Consider the following 13,316-nt stretch of genomic DNA (forward strand, 5'->3'; position numbering starts at 1 on the left):
CAAATGTGTACTTTTTTTACACATCATTTATTTATATTTATTTATATTTTTAACTATTTTAAATAATTTCATTTAATTAAACATCATATCCTGTGGAGTTTTAGTTTAAGTCCCTGCCTCCATTATTTTCTGTGAGAGGTTAGGGCAGTGACAGTGGTTGGCCAGGTGCAGGGTTGGACAAAAAAAGTGCAGTTTATGAATGCTGAAAAGTAGTACACTTACTCAAAAGTATAAACGTACTCAAAAGTACAGTTTGTGAATCAGGCCCTGAGTTTTTCACAAATAGACAAAGACAACCGACTTTTGTGCTGAAGGTGCAGTTGCAAAAATATCTGTGCAAATATGCCTATATTCTTTTTTCTCTTTCAAAAAACTCATAATATAAATTTACAACACACATAAATTACTTTTGATTAATCGACAAAACTAAAGTCCAAAAAGACCAATTTAAAGAGATTGAACTGGTCTCAAGACATTGTATATTTTAGGCTCGACTGTTTTCAACGAGATCCATTCTCCTTAAGCGCAATTTAATCAAGTGAATGAATACTGATTGCACATATTACTCGTTAATGTGAATGTATTTTGCATGATTTATTCATTTATTTGGTACTTTTTAGAAAGATTTAGAGCATTGGAGCTTATCCGTTTAGTATTTATTGTTTGTCTGAAACAGCAGATAGGCCTGTCAATGTTTTGAGAAATGTTTTTTTTGTTGGGGATAGTGTGTAAATAGTTGAAATGTGTTGTATGCCACACTGTATTTTTATCAATCAAATTTTATTGGCAACGCAAATTCAAAGGAAATAGAGAATATGCATTCTAAAATGTGCTTTTCTTTTGTACCACATTGACATTGTAGGCAGGTTTATTAAGAATTATATTAATAAAGAAAATAATATGCAATGTGGACTAGTTGTAATATTTATTTTCACTCACTGGGGAGGGTTCATTGGGTAGATACTTGAACCAAGGATGGGCCTGCAAGGTTAAGCTTATTGGGTGTGCTGACAAAATGGCATGTTTAACTTTTATTTTTGTTTAGGTAAGCTAAATATCTTGCAAATGGACACAGCACTGTGAAATAATTCAGAATTAGACCTTTGTCTATGGGAAACTATATAATGAACAATTATATTAAATTAATAATGATTTTTAAATTGGAAATAACGTATACCATTGTATGAAAATATTACAATTATTCAAATTAAACACATAACTTATCAAAACGAATTAAATATCAAAAATCCAAATGCTAATGAAGGATTTCTTTTAATTATTGTTTAAACATTATTGTTTCTGAATTTAATTAGTATATTTAAATTAGTTTAATATTTCATACACATTTAAATTGATGTGCAATGTGCTGTAACAAATTATGTATTTAGTTATATGTTATTATTAAATATTTTAACTTAAATTAAGTTGATATTACCAATTCAATTTTTTTTTAATTTGTTGCAAGAATAATAACTTTAATTATTTGCCCCATACTTTGCTTATAAATACGTACCTGTTTATACATTTTTTACTGTTAATTTATATTTATTTAAATGTTAAGAATTTTAAATAATTTAACCTAATTTAACATTACTTGCTATGGGGTTTTGTTTTTAGCCCCTATTCCATTATTTTCTGTGGGTGGGTGTTGCAGTACTAGTGGTTGGCCGTATATGGTGCTGGACTTAATATTGTTTCTTTTTTTGCAGTAGTAATTTACATTTATAAATTTGGCTCCACGCCCTTTTTCAGAGGTGGGGGCACGTAAGTCTACACTTTTGAGTAACTTTTCACTCTGATTTTGTAAATAGCCTAAGGGTAGTAAAGGTACTCAAACATTTAAGAGTAAACCTGCAGGTGTAAATGACTCACAAGTGTAAGTTATCTTTGTGAGTAGCTCTGTGAGAATGTAAGATGCTCCTAAAACCCAACCCCCTTTCGTAAACTTGTAGGATGTTTTTACAGGTGTTGTCGGAGACAAATTCAAATTTTACACATCCCAGTGTAAACAGTTCAAATTCCAGGTACCTTTTTTCCCTTCATCACCCAGGTTCTTCACTGCTGGCATAACTAACCTAAACACTTTTTTTCAAGTTAAGGGGGATTAGTTACAGTTATTGCACAAATTGGGTAAATGTAATTTCTAGGAAACTTGATACTTTTCCTCTTTTGGGAATTTTCTCCAGCCTTTGTCTTTCTTCTTCTTATTCCATGACTACAGATTTTGTATCAATTCACCAAATTCAAAGATTGCTGATTCCATTGGTCCAGAGAGATGTTCCTCATCAATTATGCTTGTAGCACTTGGTGGTCTGACATGCAATGGACACATGCTGCAAGCTGTTCAGCTTCACACAAATTCATCTAAAACCGTATCCTCTGATAAGACGGTGCCAAGATTACACTGAGGGCCAGATTTCTGAATTTTCTGTTGACAGAGCCTCATTTGGCTCTATCCTCAGAAGGCTTTTTCCAACAGCCCATGGGACTGTTGAAGGAAGGACGTTACACTGCCCTCCCTATTTTGGATATATGGTGAAATGTATTTTTTTCTGTCCGTCATCACCAGGAAAGATGTGTTGGTGAGGGACAGAAAAAAATGGACCCCCGCACCTTGTGAGAAAACTCGCAGAATGTGGGTGTCATTAGTTTTCATTTTTTTCCTTTTTTTTTTAAAACAAACTCCTGCTATGGGAGTTTGTTTCTGAAAAACAGAAATTCGCAAAAGTGTGGCGAGCAACTGTCAATACCAATGATGGCCGTCCACCAAACTTTATACATTGAAAGGAACCACCAACAGTTGAAGGAGCTTCCATGATGGCAGTTAATTTCAATGTACAGAGACAACTGTTGAGACAGTGATCATCTCTAAATTTGACAGACGCTAATCCGTCAAGATAGCAAAGGCAATTGCCTCCAACCCCCCGGATGAACGAAGTACCATCCGTCAAAAGTTAAACCGGGACCTAGGTCGCTTTTGTGACCTAAAATGGGTTTGGGGAGAGGAAGTGCACTGGTGGCGACTGGAGGATGAACAAGCAAAACCTGAGCCTTGATGAATATCTGACTACAGGAGTGGTTCCTCCCTGGTATGACTGCTAATGTTATGTGGCCTAATGGCTAGGCCGGTCAACCTCAAATCTGGGGAAGTCTCAGCAAAGACACCCAACGTCATGTAATTCTGGGCAAATCACTCAATCTCCCCGTGCCTAACAAAATTGGTTGTGTCCTCATGTAATGCAACTGGTGCTCGAGTAAATCGCTCTGATACCCGATACCTTCGGGCCAAGTTTGCGCTATAAAAAAAGTCATTAAAAAAAGAACCTGACAATATCAGGGTTAAAAATGCAGGATGGGCAGGTTGGACAGGTAAGTATTACTCTTACCTGCATGTAAAACTAGTTCTTGAAGACAGACAGTAGGTGTACATTTAATTGCCCTGATGAAGGCCCTAGACCATCTTCCGAAAAGATCTTATGGAGGCCAAAACTTGTTGGCAATTGACAAGTAGAAAGGATGTTCGAGACATAGGCTCCTGGTCACATACCCCTGTTGTTTTGTAATATAGCCCTGTGGACCCAAAATACAGGGCACCCTTGGGTTTACACACAAGTTGTTTTACAAAACAATCTGGACTCCTTATATGACCAGAAAACATTTATTCTGATCTACCTCACAAGAAAGTTGATACCACCATGTTGGTATCATCTTAACATGGTGGGATGGACTGACTGATGATGAAGCATGCCAAAAAGTATAGGTGAGAGCTTTCCAACCAAATCTTTGCTTTGCTCCTAGTTCCCTTAGATATAGTCTCACTATTCCAGAACGAGTATATGAATCCACGATCCTATGAGATAAAATGAGTTTCCACTATGGGGATGATACATCCAAATTACCTTAGGGTCTTCGTTGGTGCTTTGCATCTTCTACAACATAATATCAAGATAAATATTTAAACACACAAAATTATCATCAAAACTAATATTGAAATATGTACGTCTCTGTTACCATTCCAATACATTTGTTTCAATAAAATATATTGAGAACACAAAGGTCGTCATCCTGTACATAAAGCACAAAAATCTACTATAAAAATATCACTGTAAAAATGCCTGAAATACCTAAATATCGAAAACAAAAATAAAGAAATACTATTGTCAGTACAATAAGACAAAAAAAATTAGAAAAATAAAAAAAGAATAGTAAGAATCAGAACACCAATATAAAATGTATATCTGAATATATATATATATATATATATATATATATATATATATATATATATATATATATATACACTTATATCTGAATATATATATATACATATATATATATATACATGTGATCAAGGGCTCCAGGGCCCGAAACGCGTCATGGCAATCAGAGGTTGCACGAAATAAAGAAATAAGCAAATTCATCTGCTTGGGTCCGTTTCGTCTGTCACGTCCAGTGGATGGTGTATGATCGAAGTTCCTTGTGATATATATATATATATATATATATATATATATATATATATTTATTTTTTTTTTTAAGTTTGTCCAAACACGAAAGCGCACTCTGACAACAGATCACTTTCTAGTGCTTTATTAATTGCAAGAGCAAAGCTGATCATTGAGGTCAGGATATTTTCCTTGCCTTACGCGTTTCAAGCCTCCTGGCTCTTGTTCACAGGCATCACAGGTAATGGAAGCACCAACAACCATTGGCAATATATTTCCCTCCAGTGGGATTCTCTCAGGTGAGTTCATTTTCACGCCATGCACTCTGGCTCTTGTAGTGCTGTTTTATAATTTCTACCCTCCAGTGGGCGTGCTCCATTATCCGCTAATAATGATTATTATGAAAGCCCTCCAGTGGGCCCTCAAACACCAAATGCACAGTCCATTAGGCTTCTGTTGTGGCCGCGGTGAGGCAGCGATAAGCTCTATGCCCCTCCAGCACCACTGAATTGAACGTAGCAGTGCGACTTTCACGGCGGGACAGCCTCTAATTTCTTTCAAAAGTTCATCCAAAAGCCAATATATATGATCAAGGGCTCTGCGAAGTCCGAAACGCGTCATGGCGGCCGAGAAAACGCACAAAATAAAATAATGCTGCACAAAGACAAGAGGAGTCCGTTCCGTAATTTCTTCAGAATATATATATATCACACACAATGATGCTCCTGCTGGGATCACGGGCCCGAGTCAAGTGGCGCGGAATGGCGGCGGAGCAAGCAGTCAATTAATCGCACACAACAGAAGAAAGAAGAATTGTCCGCACTCTCAGGTATAAACGAAGTGAATTTAATAGCATATATATATATATATATATATATTCTCACATGCCATACTTCACGATTAAAGAAGGCGCTGACTCCGTGAATCTGAATCCAAATTTTTATTCTTTAGATCAGTTGCTGCTTAGACGCGTTTCGGCTTTACCGCCTTGTTCACTACATCTGCTGTTATGTTGGGGGCATACATATATGCACAGAAACATGGGTGTGTCTCTAAATTAGTGTAACAGGTTTGAACCAGATGTTGCCATGGTTACATAGTGGCAGTACCTGTCTTTGATAGTCTTTTTACACTTTTGTTTGCACATCAAGAGCATTGTATTGGAAACAATTTGTATGTGTTTTATATATCTCCAAATACAAGTGTTTATTGATTTTTTAACCTTTTCATCATTCAACATTATGAACAAGTGACAGCTGAATTAAGGTTATAGAAACCAAAAGAAAATAAAAGAAAATTTGAACATGAGTGAAAACATATAAATTAACACAATTTGCTATCCTATTCTGATAGTCCCTGCCATGAAAGTTCCAGTGTATAGGTCCTGCGCTAGTAGCCCATCTGGTTTGCCTGTATGCAATAACATCAGCCGCGCCATGCGGACGCTTTGGGCATACGCAAGGATATGTTTCCCTCAGCCGCTTCCCGGGGAAAGGTGCTAGGACTGAATCGATTAGACAAAGCTCCTCAAAATCGGGGTGAGTGGCTAGATGTGTAGCGCTGTTAATGGCAGACAAAGTGAGGTTAGTAGATACACTTTCTAAATTTAACAAACAGCCTGTCTGAGTCAGTGCTTGCCCGGGGTTTTTTTTTCGCGGGCAGTCAAGGGTTTACGCTTCCGCGGCATCCAATGCATGGCTGTCAGTTTCTAAAATTGAAAAAACAGCCTGTCTCAGTCAGTGCTTGCCCGGTGGTTTTGCTCACGGACAGCCAAGGGTTTAAGCTTATATATATATATGTTCACAAAAAAAAAGGCAACAGGGACGTTATAGTTAGGCTCAGATTTCACAAGCACAAAATCAGAGAAATTCAGCAGTTATAGTTAGCTGAGCTAACTATAACTTGCACGGTCCACACTGTACTGCTTATGACCTCACATATTACATCACTCATGACATGGTCAGTGACATCACTAATGACATCTCAAATGACACCACTGATGACATCATCAGGTGACTGTGAGTTTTTCTAAAAAGCTTATGAGTGTTAACTATAAATACACCAAGATGTATTAATGAATCAGTGGGTGTATGAGTGCCTGTATGGATAAATTAGTGGGTGGGTGACTGATGACTATAAGTGTCTCAGTGAATGTATGGGTTAGTGACTAATTTGTGTGAATGTCTGTATCAGTCTCAGTTGGTGTGTAAGTGGCTGCTTGGGTTGGTGAGTAGGTACATGAGTGGCTGTGTGGATTGATGGTTGGTTGTTTGAGTACCTGTGTGGGTGTATGAGTATCTGGGTGAATCCCTGCATGGACGAGTGAGTGGGTGAATCAGTGGCAGTATGAGTTCGTGAGTGCATCTGAGAGGGGCTCTATGGGCGAGGGAGTGTGTGTATGTATGGCTGTGTTGGTGAGTGAATGGATGTGTCAGTGGTATATGGGTAAGAAATTGCATTTGTGAAAGGCAGTATAGGTGAGTGTTGGAGTATATAAGTGATTGTATGTGTGAGTGAGTGATTCTGAGAGTTGCTGTATGGGTGAGTGTGTGCCTGTGTCAGTGACTGTATAGGTGATAAAGTATGTATTAGTATCTGTATGAATAAGTGAGTTGATGTGTGTATAACTGTCTAGGTGAGTAAGTGGCTGTGTGAGTGACTATGAGTAAGTGAGTAGGTGTGTGATTAACTCTATAGGTGACTGAGGAGAGTGTGTGAGTGGCTGTATGAGTAGATATATCAGTGACTTTATTAGTGAGTGAGAAGGTGTACGAGTGGCTGTATGTGTGACTGAGGAGAGTGTGTGAGTGGATGTATGAGTAGATATATCAGTGACTTTATTAGTGAGTGAGTGGGTGTACAAGTGGCTGTATGGGTGACTGAGGAGAGTGTGTGAGTGGCTGTGTGAGTAGATATATCAGTGACTTTATTAGAGAGTGAGTGAGTGGGTGTACGAGTGGCTTTATGGGTGACTGAGTGTGTGTAGACCTTTGAATAAGTGAGTGGGTATGTAAGTACTGGTATGGGTTTGTCAATGGTTTCAAGAATGGTAGTGTGGAAGTTGGAGTGGGTCTATGAAAGGTTACATGGGGGTGTGAGTGGGTGCGTCAGAGATTCTGTGGATGATGTCACCAGTGATTTTTTTTTTTGTAAAACAATTTTTTATTGCAGATCCACACATTAGACGCATTAGCAGTTTGCACATCATAGTTGTGATCACAGTTCCCACCATAGTATGATACACAGCCTTTTAGCCCTCAACCCGGAGGCCGGGCGGCGATTCGTGTGGGTCAGGTATGTTCATAGGTGTGTTGGGCTATGTAATAGGAGGATAGTTCAATCAGTTTCTGCTTTATGTTTACATCCCCCTCCCCCCGCTCTGCTTCTAGTCTCGATCGCAGGATTCCGGTGATGCTTATGGTGGTCTGCGCTCCCCTCCCCTCCCCCACTGTGTGTCTGTGCCTATGTCCGGTGCTGGTGCCCATATCCATGGTATATGCTGAAGGAGTTTCATGTGCTCTCTTGTGTGTGTGTGACTGGTGTCGGTGCTGGGTGGGCGATGGGTGCTAGAGGAGTTGGGGGGCCCTCTACCTCTTCGTCTTCTAGTCCCTCCAGTGTAGTGTCCCTCAGAGCTTGGACCAACGTCTCCCATGCTCTCGCCGCGTCCTGCGCTTTCTCGTCTGAGCTGCGGCGTGCCAATTGGTATCTAATTGTGCTCTCGGCTGTTGCCCATTTCAAGAATTCGGAGAGCCATCTCCTGTGTGTCGGGCCCTTCTTTGCCTTCCAACCCTTGGTCAGCTCCCGTTTGGCTAAAAGCAGTCCCATGTCTATGAATTTGCTTGTTAGCTTGTTTTTGCGTGTGTGTGGGAACCAGTGGAGTAGTGCGGCCCCATTGTCGTATTGTAGTTCCCTGTCCGTTACTGTGTTCAATGTGTCCCCTATCTCACTCCAATATTCCTGTATGTGAGGGCAACCCCGGAGCATGTGGAGTAGATCTGCCTTCACCAGGCCGCATCTGGGGCACGCTGCATCTGTAACTCCGAAATATGTTGCCACTTTGTTCGGGGTTAAGTAGGCTCTGTGGAGGATGTACAGATGTATAAGTTGAAAGCGCGCATTCCTCGTACCTTTCCTAGCCCTGCGTACCAGTTGGGACCATGTTGTGTCGGGTATTTCTTTTTGCAAGTCAGCCTCCCATTTCATTTTGAGTGAAGTGAGGGGTTGAATGTTTTCTGAGGATAGTCGGGAATAAAGGCACGTGACTGCTTTGAATGTCCCTGCCGCCATCATTGCGTATTGGCACACCAGTGTTGTCTGTGGCTCGGTCAGCCCCTCTCCCCAGTGTGTTTGTATGGCCCTCACTACCGCTGCGTGGATTAGATAGTCGCCCCTTCGAAGATCGTAGCGCTCCTGAAGAGTCTGAAATGGTACCAGAACGCCGTCGTCATAAAGGTCCCCTATCATTTGCAAGCCTGCTTCCTCCCAATCCTGCAGTCCCGACCAATCCCCCCCATGTGGCAGCGCCGTCACCATGCCCAGAGGAATTTCGGGCGCGTATGGGTGCTTCAGCCCCGCTCGCTTCTGCGACTTGTTCCAGCATAGCCGCAGTGTTCGTTCCTCCAGGGATAGTCCTCTAAGGACTAATTTTTGTTGCATGGTAATGTACGCTAGAACATGGCGGGGTGTTCCGGTGTCTCTTTCCTGCTCCGGACCTCGGTAGGCTCTTGCAACCTCCTGCGTAAAGTGCTGCAATTGGGCTGCCAGGTAGTATAATTCAAAGTCCGGGACCGCCAGGCCACCCTCGTCTTTCGAGCGGGTCAGCGTCGTTAGAGCGATTCTACGCCTGCCCGATCCCCATAAAAAGGAGATTACTAATGACCTAAGCCGTTTAAAGGTTGTCCCCGGAATCCATATCGGGAGGGTCCGGAAAAAGTACAGCAGTCTCGGAAGGGCTATCATTTTCAGCAGTGATACTCGACCTGACATAGATAGGGGCAAGGTTGCCCAGAAGGAGATATTGCCCTGCAGGGCTCTGATGCAGCGCCCGATATTGCCATCCAATAAGTCCGCCGGGTCATGGTATATGTGCACTCCCAGGTAATTCAGGCAGTTGGGCTCCCATCTCACCAACTAATGGGATGAGTAACGCGCCCCCTCTCTCCGCAGTGGGAAGAGACAGGTCTTCGACCAGTTCACCCGTAAACCAGAGATGTCGCCAAAGCAGTCTAGCAGCCTCTCGGCACCTTCCACTGCCTCCTCTGCATTCTCTAAGAAGAGGATCAGGTCATCTGCATATAGGGAGATAAAATGGCGGGCTTCCCCGGAGTCCAGGCCACAATAGTGGTCACCCTGTCTGGCAGTTGCCGCCAGGGGTTCCATTGCAAGTGCGAATAGTAGGGGGGAGAGTGCACACCCCTGTCTGGTTCCCCGGTTCACCTCATATCTTTCCGATACCAAGGCTCCGACTCTCACTCTGGCTGTCGCCGACGCGTACAGTACTTTCGTCCACGCTATGTACCCCTCACCCAGTCCAAAGACTCTCATTACTCTATAAAGGTAATCCCACTCTAGGTTGTCGAATGATTTCTCTATGTCGACCGCGAGCACCAGGGGGGACTGTGCTCCGGGAGGAGGGTTATCTATCAATCTGAGGAGCCTGCGTATTTTGTGTGTCGTGTTTCTTGTGGGTATGAATCCCGACTGATCTCTGTGGATTAAATGTTGCATGTGGGATAGTAATCTGGTGGCTAGAATGGTACTGAGGATTTTGTAATCCGTCGTCAACATAGAGAGCGGTCGGTAGGACGCCGGGTCCGTGCCGTCTCTCCGAGGTTTTAAGAGGGGAATCATTATGGCCTCGCGCATTGAGCAAAGGAGGCAGCCCATCTCCTTGGCTTCATTATAGATTATTCGGAGGCGCGGGGCCAGCTGGTCAAGGTATTTGACGTAGAATTCAACGGGCAGTCCATCCAGTCCCGGCGTTTTGTTGTGCGCCATACGTTTTACTGCACCCCTTATTTCCGTTAAGTCTATCGGGCTGCCCAGGGACTCGGCGTCTTCTCGAGTTAGTTGGGGCAAGTGCAAGTCCACCAGAAAGGCGTCCGTTGCCGCGCCCCAGCCCACCAGCCTGCTCTGATATAACCGTTCGTAATAGGAGCGGAAGCAGGTCAGTATCTCTGGCTGCATTTGGAGCATACAGTCCCCGCTCCCCTTAAGAGACAGAATTGGCTTACTGTTTCGGCTGGGGTTCGCCAGCCAGGCCAGGAGCGCGCCGGGTTTATCTCCTTCCGCGAGGGTTCTCGTCAGGTACAGTTTATAATCAAAGCTGCGCAGGCGCTCCACTTCTACTGCCACTGCCTCCCGCGCACTACTGACCCTATCCTGAAGTTAAGGATGGTTGGGGCGCTCCCGCTCCGCCTTTCTCAGTGTCGATTCTGCCTTATCCAGATCCTCTATCAGCGTTCTCCGCGCCCCCGCAAATTTTCCTATACAGTGTCCCCTCACCACTATTTTAAATGCATCCCATTCTACAGCCCTAGAGGAGGCAGTGTCCTCGTTCTCCGCGAAGTATTGTTCAATCCTTTCTCCCAACGCTTCGCGGAAAGGCGGGTCATCGAGCGTGTCCGGTCGTAGCCGCCACGTCGGGATACGTGTGGGTTCGTTCATCCAGTTCAGTGTAAGGAGTAGGGGGTTATGGTCGGATATTGTTCGCGCTAAATATTCAGTTCGGGTCACTGACGGGAGCACCGTTTGCGAGCACAGGAAGACATCGAGACGGACATGGAGATCATGAATGCTGGAGTAGAATGAATAGTCTCTGTCCCTCGGGTGTTGTACCCGCCAAGCGTCTGATAAGTCCCATTTTCCCTGCCAGTCTGCTCGGTGCTTAGCTAGTCTATGTACTGGGGATGTCTGTAATGGTGGGTGTGTTCTGTCCAGGGAGACGTCCACTATCGAGTTGAAGTTGCCCCCAATTAGCAGCGGGCTAGTGAAGTAGCTAGCCAGAGTCCGAGAGAGTTTCGTGAAGTATGTTGCTTGGTCTACATTCGGGGCATATACGCTAGCAAGTGCTATGTGTCGGCCTCTAAGCATGCCCTCGATTGCTACGAACCGCCCATCTGGGTTCACAGTGTGTCTAGTGACCTGGAAAGGGACACCCGCTCTGATCCAGATTAATACCCCTCTAGCGAAGGCCGAGTATGTAGCGTAATAAAGGTGGCCCCTCCACCTACGCTGTAGCGCCACTCCCTCCTTCCGTGTCAGGTGGGTTTCTTGCAGGAATGCTATGTGCACCCCCCTGCGGACTAGATAGGAGTGGATCTTGTGTCTTCTCGTCATCGTATTCAACCCCCGCACATTCCAGGACACACAGTTCAATGAACCCATGTTAGCCATAGTCCCATTGGGTACGAGTCAATTCAAGCTTGGTTGGCAACCAGACAATAGGTTCGACAACATTTCCCACCCTCCCAACAACCCCTACAGTCCCCCCCCTCAAACTGTGCCCCGAGTGTCCTCAACTACTCCAGGCTCCCTCCCCCCCCAGAACAGGACCTAACTGCGACAGAGTAGCTCCCATCCAAACAGGCGAGCAATCGTGCTCAAAACTTCTATGTAACCGTGATTAGTGTCACGGAAGCCTTATGGGCTCTGGGGAGCGTGAGCTAGTTACTGGTATTTTCCAATATCGTCTCCACAGATCCCTCCCGCCATACATCGTGCAACTTACGAAACTGCAGACTAACATTGTCCTGCTCAGGTGTGCGTAGAGGCCAATCGGCTCGTCATCGCCAGGCGTCCAGTGGGCATGTTCGGGAGGTTAGCTGCCAATGATAACTTCCGAGGTTTGTGGCGTGAGTCTCGGGCCACCAGATTTGCCCATTTCCGACAATTCAGTCTCTGAACCTGAGCCCCGGTTCTCTGATCCCGATTCCCTCTCCGATTGGTGCAGAGTTGATCCCGAAACATCCTTCACCGCCTGGAGCACCGCCTGCCGTTCGCCTTCCGTTTGGGATTGCGTCGGTTTCCCGGTGCGCCGTCGCAGTCGTCGGAGCCTCCGTGATTTCCTTATAGGTTGATTCCGGCGCTCCTCCTCAGCCCTGAAAAGCGCCCCATCCGTGCCCGTTTTGTAGGTGTCCCACCAGGCCCAGGCCTCTTCCGCAGTTACAAAGAACTGAGCTTTTCCATCTAGTTCCACTCTGAGCCTGGCGGGGAACAGCAGAGAGTATTGGATACCTTCCGTGCGGAGTTCCTTTTTGATAGAGAGGAAAGAGGCGCGCTGTTTTTGCGTTTCAAACGTATAGTCCGGAAACAGGGTTACTTTGCTGTTGTCTACTTGGAAGGGTCCCGCTTCCCTGGCTCGTTGCAATAGCCAGTCTCTGTCTTTTGATGTCACCAGTGATGTTATATGAGTTGTCATGAGTGATATAATCAGTGATGTCACTGAGCATGTCATGAGTGATGTAATATGTGAGGTCATAAGCAGTGCATTGCGGGGACTCAAGTTATAGTTACCTCAGCTAACTATAACTGTTGAATTTCACTGGTTTTGTATGAATGAATGAAACCTGAGCCTAACTATAACGTCTCTGTAACCTTTGTTTTTTTCAGTCAATATCTAAGTTTTGTTTATTCCATTTCCTAACTATATCGTCTCTGTAATCTTTCTTTTTTCAGTGAATTTATAAGGTTTTTTAAATGCTAATTCCTAACTATAACGTCCCTGTAACGTTTGATTTTTTTCAGTGAATTTCTATGGCTTTGATGTAGCAGTCGAGTTTGCAGAATGGTGGAGAAAGGGGGCTGGGCCTCCTACCAGCTCTCAGGAATCTCACTGTGTAGGACTAACAGAAGGTACCAGGAGGGCTTCTG

At 44.0% G+C, this 13,316-nt stretch overlaps 1 protein-coding gene across 8 annotated transcripts in view; it reads left to right on the forward strand.

Annotated features, from left to right (window-relative positions):
• Positions 1 to 13,316, forward strand: part of MAJIN (membrane anchored junction protein) — an 801,090-nt gene that overhangs the window by 611,430 nt on the left and 176,344 nt on the right. The window lies entirely within an intron of this gene.

Source organism: Lissotriton helveticus, chromosome 9 (genome assembly GCF_964261635.1).
Source record: "Lissotriton helveticus chromosome 9, aLisHel1.1, whole genome shotgun sequence".
NCBI classification, from domain to species: Eukaryota; Metazoa; Chordata; class Amphibia; order Caudata; family Salamandridae; genus Lissotriton; species Lissotriton helveticus.